Source organism: Sapajus apella, unplaced genomic scaffold, assembly GCF_009761245.1.
Source record: "Sapajus apella isolate SASKATOON/1434 unplaced genomic scaffold, GSC_monkey_1.0 scaffold23, whole genome shotgun sequence".
In the NCBI taxonomy this organism is placed as follows: Eukaryota; Metazoa; Chordata; class Mammalia; order Primates; family Cebidae; genus Sapajus; species Sapajus apella.
In genome coordinates this window covers 30065675-30078019 of record NW_022436963.1, presented here as the reverse complement: position 1 = coordinate 30078019, position 12345 = coordinate 30065675, and the positions used below count along the sequence as shown (strand labels likewise).

General features: G+C 44.2%; 1 protein-coding gene across 4 annotated transcripts in view; it reads right to left on the bottom strand.

The window, feature by feature from the left end:
* Positions 1-10654, bottom strand: part of LRRN1 (leucine rich repeat neuronal 1) — a 39599-nt gene extending 28945 nt beyond the window's left edge. Inside the window, exons 1-2 of one of the 4 annotated variants that reach the window (XM_032290523.1) lie at positions 10576-10648; positions 501-697 (exon numbers count right to left, since the gene is read on the bottom strand). The gene's annotated coding sequence lies outside the window, so the exon portion shown is untranslated. Of the gene's footprint in view, positions 1-500; positions 698-9412; positions 10154-10575 lie in introns of those variants that run through there. The other 3 variants (XM_032290522.1, XM_032290525.1, XM_032290526.1) reach the window with 3 other exon arrangements.
* Between the last annotated feature and the right edge of the window lie 1691 nt (positions 10655-12345).

Here is a 12345-nt window from a genome sequence, read left to right as displayed (position 1 = left end):
AGTAATTGGGACTACAGGTGTGCACCACCATGCTCGGTATGGCTGGTGACTTTCTCTTGCTTCCAGAAAGATGTGTGGTTAAACTGCACTGTTCTAGTCTGGTCCTAACCAGAAGCTTTGTGGTTTGGTCAGACAAGATGACGATGTTGTGTGATGATGATGATACTAACAATTAACAATAACAATGGTAGCTGCATTGCCTATGAACCACTTACAAGATGCTCAGCATTATTCTAAGCCACTTTGAGTTTTACATAGCCAACAAATTTCATATCACAATGGATGCAGAGAGGTGAAGCTTTTGCGTTTATTCATTAAAATGTCTTAAATTCAGCTCCTCTTGGTGGAATGATAGCTCTGAACCTAACTTACTCTTTTTAGTTAGAAAATGTGATTCCATGAATTACTATTTAGGGGCATTATAATATTTTCAGAGAGAAGAGAGAGTTGGATACAGAAGAGAATCTAGAGACAAACAAAAAAGCCTCCAATGTATTCACCTGTTTGCCAGTTCTTTCAAAGCACATGAGTGGAATCCCAATTTCCCATGTCTGGACAAATATAAAGTACTCTAGGGGTCCACCACAAAAGGTGACAACCATGTGAACTACTGACTTCATAAAATATCTAGTCTGAATCTTCCTGTTCCTTAAAATCTCTCCGCTTGCCTTGGAATTAGCATCCTCAGATTGCAGACCTTGTAGCAGTTAGAAATGTCGGATGTCAACATAATAATATCACTTCTACTCATTGATATTGTATACTAAGCATGTACCTTGGAACAGGAACTGTGCTAAGAACTTTATATGCATGTTCTCATTTAATGATTCTATGAGGCAGGTTCTATTATTATTTCCATTTTGCAGATATAGATACTGAGGTTCCATGAAATCACCATAGATCAGAGCTGAGAAGCAGTTTTGAAACTAATTCTTTCCAAATCTAGGACATGCCTCGTTACTTACTCTTTCCCCTGCCTTGGGCTACACGTCCTGTAACACTATGGCAATGACTGACACATTGTTCTGATGCTTCACTTGCATGTCAGAAGGATACCTTACAGCAAAACAATCTTTAGAAGTGAATCTCGAGTAGTAGTTTTTAATATTACTAGCAGTTTGAAGCTCATAAAAATCATTCACTGCTTTTCATGGGCGGGCACGGGGGCTCACGCCTGCAATCCCAGCACTTTGGGAGGCTGAGGTGGGTGGATCTCTTGAGGTCAGGAGTTTGAGACCAGCATGGCTAACATAATGAAACCCCATCTCTACTAAAAATACAAAAATTAGTTGGGCATGGTGGCATGCACCTGTAGTCCCAGCTACTTAGGAGGTACGAGACTTGCCTGAACCCAGGAGGTGGAGGTTGCAGTGAGCTGAGACAGAGCTATTGCCCTCCAGCCTGGGCAACAACAGCGAAACTCCACCTCAAAAGAAAAAAAATTACAAAATTAGCTGGGCATAATGGCAGGCACCTATGGTCCCAGCTATTCAGAAGGCTGAGGCACAGTAATCGCTTGAACCCTGGAGGCAGAGGCTGCAGTGAACCAATATCGCGCCCCTGCACTCCAGCCTGGGCGACAGAAACAAGGCTCCATATTAAAGAAAATCATTCAGTACTATTCATTAGAGTCAGCAACCTACTTATTTTGGCAAATATTGGCAGTAATTTTTTTCAAAATTAATAACTTTACCTATCTTTTCCCTGTGTAACAGAAAGATGCTTTTGAAATTTTAGAAACCTTCTACATTTAGACAATGATGATATAACTTAATAGGCAGTGAGATGGTAATGGTTAGGAGAATGTAATCTGTAACTATACATTCTCATCCATTTAAAATGATTGAAAGAGGGTTTATAAATATGTTCTGTTAATAACTGTAATATCTTAAAAGATAATTCAATGATTGGTTAAATAAGCATACCAAACTCGATTTCAAAATTAAAAGTAGTTTTTAAAAAAGTGATTTTAGATAGACATTAACATGGAATTATATAATATTTTGAGCAGCATGGGCTAAGAGAGCTAACGTAGTCTAGTCCTCTTGTTTTATAGCTGCAATTAAAGAGGAAGAAACATAGCTAAGCACTTTAACAGTACAGGTTTAGAGTCAGACAGACCCAAGTTCAATCCCTGCTTCTCTAATGAGCAGCTCTCCTCCTATCATTCCCAAGTCACAGAGGCAGTTCTTGAAAATGCCCTGCCTGGACAGCAGGAATGCCATAACCTGAGAATTCAAATAAAGGATTCTCTCCTCTAAAACAGATGTGTATCCATTCATTCAGTTGACAAATATTTATTACATACACACCAGTTGTTTGACCTTGGGCAAGTTACTTAGTTGTGGTCTGCCTTAGTTTCCTGAGCTATAAGGTGGGTGCCTACATTACAGAATTGTTGCAAGATTAAAAGGAGCTAATCCACATAATGTGTTGGTGATGGCTCCCAACACATTGGAAAGGCACAGTGTAGGATATCATTGTTCTACTGCTACTACTATATGCTATGTTAGGAAAAATGGTGGGTTATGGGGATAGAATTTGGGGCTCCTATGTAATATTTTCCTCTCAATCACTAAAGCATCTCATTTGCATAGAACTAACCTCTCACTCCAGTGCCCAATCCTGGTAGTGATGCCATTTGGGAACTTCACCAGGAATCCAATTTGACATTGTGAATGAATGCAAGAGAAAACTATTCCACCAGCATTTGCCCACATATTTTGTGTTTTGCCTTCAGATGGCTTTGAAGTGACCTACGTTTTTCAAGTGGCCTCCTGTTGAAAAAGGATGAGTTTCTGAGTATGTGAGGAGGCTGGCTATGTACCTGTATAACACAGCAAAGCTAACTGGTCCTTCACTGCACAGAACCATAGTGAGCTGGAATAATGATCTGGAAAAAGCCAGTCATTGCTATTCCACTGTCCTCATGGTTCTCTGATGGTCTGATGAGTTTATATAGATTCCACATATGTCCTGGAAACTCTCCAGATATGGCTGAAGTCTGACTTAACTCTGATCTTGGAAACCACAGAGAATGAAAAGAACCTTGAGTAGTCACGTGGCTTCTCAGTCTTACTTCTCATAGGAAACCTTACACTCTCCCAGAGAAACCAGAACTCAGTATACTTTTAAGACCTTGAAGGAAGGCTCTCTCCAAAACTCATTTTGATGGGCAAGTCTTTCTAAACAAACAACAAACAAACAAACTTGTATGAAATCTGTCTCCCCTGCTCTATATGTGTGACGTGTGTGCATGTATGTGTGCATATCTGCATACATTGGTCATTATTCTGATAGGAAAGTTAAAATGCTCCTACTAAAGAAAAAACAAAAGTCAACAAAAAGGGAAAATGATACCACTATAACACCTTTTCTAGGCAGAACATCCTCCATTCTTCCCACATGTTCTGGGTTATGCCATTTTCCATCTCATTTTCTAACTCTAGCTGTACTCTCTTATGAACCTTTCTTCCCAGAATGTCACAAGTATTTTTTTAAGTGGCTAAGGTCAGCTTAAGATAAGCCATTAGGGAGAGGGCGTGGTTAATCCTTAGGTATAGGGGAATCCCAGCTTAAGTTTCTCTGCTTGATACTTTCTAATTGATGCATCACAGGTCCTTGCTTTCTTTGGTAACCCAAGAGTTAGATAGAATCCTGAGTCATTGTCATATTGTTACCTGTTTGGACTCTACAGTCCAGGAAGCAGCTACCATCTGAGTGGAAGACACTAGGTCTGAGATAGGCAGGGAGTCTCAGGTCTCATCCCACCTCTGTCTTTCCCTAGATGCGTGACCCTAGACAAATTCAACTAGTGTTAGGAAGAGGAGCCTTGCAAAACCTCTTTTTTTTACAGATAAACTTGATCGAGTGACTTGTCCACAGTCACAATGAACCTCTCCATGACTCTGGTCTCTCAGTTATTGGGGAAAAGGAGAAAGAACAATCAGATTTGGCATCTCAGGATGTTACAGGTCAAATGAGACACATATTTAAGGATTCGGCAAAGTTTAAAGCTCTAAAATATGAGGCAGTGTCAGCTTTGTCAGCCCAGCTGCATCTTCTCTTCATGCAGCTTGTGCTGTCCTATGTTTGTTGCTATCGACTTTCTGTTTCCAGCCTCCTCTCCTGTTTACTCAGGACACACTGAATTCTGACCAAGTGCTGCAAGGAATTAACAACTTCATCTCCAGTTTAAAGTTCTCGACAAACTTAAGGAGTCTACCCTCTCTCAAGCAACCATCCAACCCACTTATGTTCAATGAGGCTAGATCGAAAATCGTCTCCTGCTGAGCACTTGTGTGGCAGGTGAAAGCCTGTTGTGTGAATTAACCAGTATGTTTCTTAAAGCCTTTGCTGGCAGCTGACATCCGAATTAAGGCTGCTGCTTCTGTTTGTCTGTAGCCTGCACTGTTGCCATCATAGCATACCATGCTGCACTTGTCAGTCTCCTTTCTATAAACCCAACTAAACTGAAGCTCACTGAGGGCAGAGGCAGGATCCTTGGCACTACTGACATTTGGACCCGATAATTCTTTGTTATAGGGGCTGTCCTGTGCTGTGCATTTTAGGCTATTTAACAGCATCCCTGGCTTCTACACATAAGATGCCAGTATACCACCCTTGTCCCCACCCTTGCTTGTGACAGCAACTGACCAAAAAGGTCTCCAAATATTGCCAAATGTCCCCTCAGAGGCAAAAATCACCCTTGGTTGAAATCCTCTGTGCAGAGTTCCTTTTTTGTACAGAGCACTCAATATTTGTAGGAGAATGCATAGGTTGATGGAAACAAAATGCTCCAATGTACAAGCTGCAGAGAAATCAAGCTAACTTCTTTTGGTTTTATTGCCTTCTGTAATGCCTGGCATACAGCAGGTGCTCAATATATACTTGTGGGGTGAACAAATGTTTAATGATTGTAAATGGCTTCTTGTACCCCTGGCAAAATTTTTCCCTTCAAGAGGGCCCAGGTGAGGTGGTGAGGAACTGTCAATCATAGGGAGAGAAAATTTTAAAAAGAACAACAAAATATCTTAGCTATGGGATTAGGGACCAGAAACATCACCTTGCAGAAAGGTGGGGCTGTACCCAGACCATTAGCTCTCCATTTAATTTAAGCACTTAGGGCAGAAATCAAATTATTTGTCCTGGTAATATTTAAATCATTTACCAGTGTTCCTGGATCCTTTAGTGTACAACTCTCACAGGGCCATGAAGTACCAGGAGGGTTGCAGGACATCCAGAAGGGCAGACATTGAGTCATTAGTGTCAATGCTGGAAATTGAGCCTGCGCCTTCCTGATTCTCTGTACAGTACTTGATTACACTGATTATTATGGATGAAAATTAAGACATCACTATCGTGAAATAACAATGCAGGTTAATGAATTCTTTATTGCCATGCTAACATTTTTTTTCTAGAGGGGAAAATCATAGGCATGAAACCAATTAAGCTACCTTTCTTTCTTTTAAAGCTTTTTTAGTTTTTCTAAATGATGATTCTCACTGCGGCTTCCTGCTTAATAGTGCAAACTCATTTTTTGTTTCCTAGGTCTTACTGAGATAGATGCTAATATTGGTGCTGTCCATTGTCCCCCCACAAATTGATATGGCTATGCTAATATGTTATCTCACAAAGGGCAGTCATAAATAGGAAGAGCAAATATTTTGAAATGAATATTCAACGGACAATCTCCTGAGGAGGTTAGGCATTGCTGGAAGTGCCTACCTTGAAAATCTTTTTCCAAGATTGCCCTTTCCCAGATACCACTGTAGGATGGCTCTCTTTCCTGGGTTGAAATGGTGGCTCCAGAATACAATGGCAGACTAATTTATGTGTTCCCCAAACTTTAAATAGTTGTCCTTTACTCCCAGGTCTACAAAATATCTGCCACAGAAACCTTTCACATAGAAGGATGTCATGTCACATGTATATTGTTAATGTAACTATGGTAACCAAAAAATGCCACCAATGTGTCTGTTTCATACACAAATGAGGGGACAGCTGTGGAGTCCACATGTCTGCCAGTGGTATAATAGATGTGAGCTACGACAGCCTGGGTTGGAAAATTACAATTCATTTATATTAATCAGAGCTTTCAAGTAACACTCAACCTCTGAGCAATAAAGAGTGTAAATGGAAAGCAATAAGCCACTCTAAAAGCAGTTTGCACTCTACAGATTTTAAAACTAAGTGTCTTAAGCTGATACAGCAGCATCTTTAGAAGGTACTCTGAAGGCAGAGTGGACAAGAACTTGGGAATGTATTATTCCAAGTTCACTCCTGGCTTCTTTGCATCTCAGGGATGATTTTCAGTTTATTAGGTACAATGGTTCCTTATAAGTTAAATGTTTCGTTTTGGTACTGGAAGCATGGCTTACATAAACATTTTGGTAATCTCACTGATTATGGCAGTTAGTCCTTCCAGCCTTATTCTCGCAACTCTATTATGTTACACATGACAAAAGTGAGGGTTGGTATGGAGTTAAACAACTGATCCAAGATCATCCAGCTATGACTGGGTAATAGCTTGTTAACCAACCAATCAACTGATAAAATTATTAATAAAGCTCGACATTTGCCTAGAGCTTTGAAAACATTCGAAAAGTAAAAAATATAATAGTAGTAAGCTTGCATATTGTTTCTTTTAAAAAACTGTAACATAAAATAGTATGTATTTTGATTATACTTCACAGTTCTACAGGGTGCCTGTAAAGTCTGGAAACTTTTATCATTTTATCATGGATTATAATGCAATGTCAATAAACCATTTATCATGCATTTGTCTATATTTCAAAACTTGGAAAGCTACTTTCTGTAATCTATAAAGTAGGTGAATGGTAACATGCTAAAACAAAAAATTAAAAAGCAAACTTCACTTAAAAAGACTTGTAGAACAAATAGATCCCTTGGTCACTAAAGTATTGAATTTTACAGATATGGTTTAAGTTTTGTCTCTATTCTGTACTTTGAGCCAAAACAAGAGAGAATAAATGTTTCTCTGACTTCATCTGTATAAATATAATTTCATCCTGAATTAAATATTAATCAGAGCTCTATTCATGAGGTAAAGATACTTTCATTGTTCTCAGAAACATGATTCTAAATGATCATATGATTCTAAAATGGAATTTGCTTTATCTCCAGAGTAGCTTAACCCAAAATAGATGTTCAACATAATTTTTAAAAATTAAATACAATGTTTGAATAACCTGACATTAGTGCTGAAATGAATCATTCAGAGCACTATTATTTTGTAACTTAAAAATAAATTTTAAGTAAGCATTGTGAAAATCTCATAAAAATGACATCTGCATCCTATAATTTACCATATTTTATTTATGACTTATGGCCTACTTCTGCTGGTGTAAAAAGCCCACCATTCTGATTATTTGTCATCATTATTTTTATTCCACTGGCTTGAGAAGTAGCAATATAACTGTGTAGAGACAGATTTTCTTTAGTACCTAGCATATTCCCCTGAGTGTCACTGCTTTAGAATACGTGGTAATAGCACTAGCAGTTCAGGTCAAGAAGGAGGCCTTAGCACAGGCTGACCAGAGAGAGATCAATGGTTGATTTTTTCCTTGCTTTTTCAGAATTTCAGACATTAACCAGTGCTAGCTGAGGTTATTTTTTAGAACCACAGTCTGCAGGTGGATCTGGTCTTGAGATAGCAGAATGATCCTTTTCTAATAATTAAACACTTTATTACTTTTATTTACCAAGAAATGTGTTCCAATCTTTTCTTTCATGAGACTTGCAGAATAAAGATTACACACAGGGAGGTTAATTGCCAAAGATAAGTTTTCACAATGTGAGGGTCATTTTTAAGTTACCAGGTTTCAAAAATACACAGATGATAACTTTACAACAAACCACTTTATAGTCTAGAAATGTCAAGTTTAAGTGACCCTTCAACTCTATCAGGGAGACAGAATCCCAGGTGTGAAGAGTCAAATTAAGAGCTTATTACAATAATTTGTTACTTTCTGACTTCTGTATAGCTCTAAGACAGAAAATGCAAACTTGGCTATCACACTTTCTTACTTAAATTTGATTCAATTCATTTTTCCCCTCCTGGGAAAATATTGCCTTATGTATTAAAAGGCACTGAACCAGCAAAAAGTAACTTAAGGGAACATGTAAAATAGCAGACTAACATCTGTTGTCTACCCCTCCCCCAAACACTGAGTCCTCCAAAACAATGTTGTCTTTTTTTCTGGTGGGAGTGGGGGGTGTTGTATTTTAATGTCCCTTTCAGTGACTATATAGAATACAGGGGCAAATGCTGTTCGGTGAATAGGTTTTTTTTTCCCTTCAGCAGTGTTTGAGGTTGACAAAAGAAGAGGCCACTGGGGCTGGTTAGTCCTAGGTATTAATATAATCGCCTGCCTCACGTTTGGCCTTTTGTTCGGCTGTCACACAACGCCAAGAGGTGAACAGTGCAGTGTGGTCACTAGGCTAACGTTAGACAGGGCAGAAAGGCCCTTGCTCCAGAGTCTACTGCATGACTGCCTCCCCATTCACTGTTCTGTGACCTGAAAACTACTCGGGTAACGGGATGGGACACCTGCATCACCTGCAGTTCTACAAGTTTGGCATCTTAAGAACCGAAATGACTTTGACTAGACAGTGGACATTCTCACGAGATCTTTATGTCAGTCAATGACAATGATCTTCAACTATCATGAATAGCTCTGACTATGAAGACCAAATTTGAGCAAGAGTCAAATTATTAAAAGAAAACTCAAGAAGTTGAGGGGTCAATTCAGAAATCACTTCAAGTCGCCAGAAGTGGATTAAAGTTACTGTTAGCCTCACATAAACCTTTTCCTAACTGGCTCACAATACCCAGCTTGAATATTGCACGAATATATACAGCCAGGTAAAGAGCAAACAGCACTTTGAACTTTCAATACAATAGCAGTTAAAGAATTTGGCTCTTGAATAAAGGTGTCAGCAAGCCATGGAATTCCCAAACAGAACAACTCATACTGCTTCTTTATTCTATTTTCTTAAGGTCTATTGTTAACTGAAGACTCCTTGTCTTTTCAAATTCCTTCATGTGAATGGATGAGGCCAGACATCTGCCAGGATCCGCTCACATTTGCATGCAAATCAGAGACTTCAGGACACATATGGCCCTGGAGCCAATAACACTTTTACTCTAGATTTATACTGATCAAAGTGCCTTCCTGAACTTTCCACTCCTCCAGCCCTAGCTTTTACAAATGAAGTAATGAGTCTATTCCGCTAATATTACTTGGACTGTCATGGCAAAACAATACAAAACATGTTGTCTTTTAGAAAATCCTACACGCAAAAGCCCGAGTCAGCAGTACCTGTTCCCTCACCCAATTAGAATTCTACTCTTCCTTTACGATTTAGGTTTGGGAATGAAAATACTTACGGCGGGATGGGATTTAGACTCTTAGCCTTTGCCTTTGCCTTTGAGGTTCAAGTGCTTCAAAACCATTTGCACCCCGGCTGGTCATTCACCCACGGCCAGGCTCTGTTCTTGGCGTTGGGGCTACAGCGGTGAACACGGCAGGCAAGGTCCCCTTCTCCTGGAGCAGACATCCCGCCGAATCGCCCGGTCCGCGTAACCGCGCGGGCTCCCCCCGGAGCCGTCCCGGGACTTGCGGCCTTCCCGCTCTGGACTTTCCGCTCCCCCCGCCCCGGCCAGCCAGGCAGGGACTCCCTGGGCGGGACGCGGGCGCCGCGGGAGGCGGGGAAGCGCCGAGTCGGCGGCTGCCCACACCCCTCTCCACACAGCACAAAGGACACTCGCTGGCAAACTTTCCTCGCTTCTGACCCAGGCCGAGCCGAGAACTCAGCGCCAGCTCGGTTCCTGGCGGGGATGAGGCTTCCCTAACATTTTGGGCTGTCTGGCAAGCGTCCTGAGGCTGCCACTCCTTCCGGGCTCAAAGCTCACAAGCTGACGTCTATCCCCGCGTGGACCGCCGATAGTTAGGTAGATTCCTCCCAAGGCTCTGACTTCAGTACATTCAATGCCTTGTCAATTATGCCCTCTGCCCCGTTCTCTTACCAAGGCCACCGGCAAGACACCCTTTTTCTTTTCTCTCCCCATAATCCGCCACCTTCCTTTCCCTCCTCTTGGCCGTCTTTCCAACTCCCTGAGCTGGCTCCCTTTCCGCGCTTTCCTCCAGCCCCAGCTGCCTTCCCCAGTTCACATCCCGGTTGCCCTCCTCCCTCCCAGTCCCGGGCACCACCCTCCCCTGGTCGGCCCCTGAAATCCAGCGGGCTCGGCTCCAGCCACTGCCTTTTGCCTGTTTCTATCCAGCCTTCCTCCCCAACTGTCGCTCTCCCATACCCTGGTTTTTTCTTTTTGGTGGGGGGAAACAGGGGGAGACCGGGCACTATATTCCCGTTTCCTCACTTCGTCATTTTCCCCAGCTCCATGAGCCGCGCCCCCTGGTCCCCCTTAGGCCCGCGATCTTACCCTGCGGTTCCCCAGACCCTGCAGGGTCCCCCACGCCACCAAGTTTGGCTCGACTTCCCCTCGTTGCCTCCCACACCTCCCGCCGCGGCCCGGCTGGCCAGGGCACTTACCCCCAGGCCCAGCTGGTTGGGGTGTCGGGGTGCGCACGGACCCGGCACCCGTGGCGGCGGCGGCGGCGGCGGCAGCAGCAGCAGCAGCAGGAGGAGGAGAACGACGACGAGGAGGAGGAGGAGGACAGGCTGAGCGGCGCCTCCTTCCCAGCCCGCAGCGCGCACTGGCTCCTCGGGGGACCCCCGGCAGAGCACCAAGACAGGAGGCGAGGCGGCGACACAAGCAACAGCTGCTGCACGGGGCTGGGCTCAGTCGGCTCTTGGAGGCCAGGGCAGGGGCAGGCAGGATTGGGAAAGAGTGTCGGAGAAGTGGGGTGCAGAGGGCGGGGCAGCGAGCTGCCAGGTCCGGAGGAAGGCGCCCCAGGCGCGTAGGGATGCCGCTGCGCGCTGGCTATCGCCCGGGCTGACGCCGCCGGCCCTCTCCCCACCCGGCGGGCGTTTGCAGCCGCGGGCGCACGGGCTCGCTTCGCTCCCCGGCTCGCTGCCGGCGCCCTCGGTGCGCCCCGCTTTGTGCTCCCCGCAGCCGGCGTGCACCTGGTGTAAGCAAAGGCGGTCAGCTGATGGGCCGCGCGCGGATTGGCTGCTCTGCCGTCTCCTCCCCTCCCGCCCGACCCCCTTCCCTGACTCCCCCTCCCGCCCCCGCCCCCGCCCCCGCCCTCGGCGTAGCCCCGTGCTGGGCACCATCTGTAGCCCGGCCAACAAAGGCGCAGCGCTGCTGGCCTCGGGTGGTCTGGCCGCGCTGCACCGCCGCGGTCGCCAGTGCAGGGAGCAGCCGGCCGCCGCTTTTTGTCTAGGGGACAGCAGGCTGCGTCTGGGTAGGGAGGCGAGGCGCATTGCTGTTTCTTAGCAAAAGACAGACCAAGAGGAAAAAAACGTCTATGCTAGGAGGCCAGCTAGGCACAATGGGGCCACATATCTGTGCAACGCAGAAGTTGGGCTCCGGGGCTGAGAAGCAGACACAGTTCGGCCCAGGATTGTGACAGCCAAGTTTCCGGGTGAAATCCGATCCTGCGTCTGAAAATATAGGGCGCGTCCTCCGCTGTGTGTGCGCGCCCAGGGACGTCCTCCGCGGACCTGGCCCGGCTGGTGCCCTTGCCACGGGAAGGAGGATTCGGAAGCTTACCTCAGTGGCAAAGCCGCTCCCCATTTGAGGAGGCTTTCTGAAAACGTTTCTGAAACTTTGAAATTATAGCTTTCTGATTAGTTAGGTGTACAAGTTGTGTTTAAATAGGCGGCAGAGGACTGAGAACGCAGTCCTAAGTGGAGGGTCGGGAGGGAATGGGTCTTCGGAAACTGCACGTGAACCGGCGTCTCAATTTCAAAGTCGCCAGCAAGCACAGAGCAGGACTCCGGAGAAGCCTTGGCACTCTTTACTGGGGGAATGTGCTTTAAGCGAAAGTATCATTAGACCCTCAGTACGGAACCACTTTGGGGAAAGGATTGTGCTGACATTTCATTATGATGTCTAAGCTTAAAACTTCTGGAGTATTTGGAAGGATATATTACTAGAGAATAATCTTTTGGATTCTTCTAAGCCACGGGATAAATTCAATGTCAGTAATCATATTCTTGATCGTTCTAACATTTATTGGCGTCTCGCATAGGTCTGATAAACGTTTGATGTCCTTATGTGTTCACATACTTTGCTATCCTGAAATTGTGTTATGCAGACATCAATGGTCACATTGTGTTTTAGAAGGCTATAAGAAAAGATGATATTAGCACTTGGGCTAGAACATCGTGCAAACCAGAGGAACAGCTAGAGAAAAA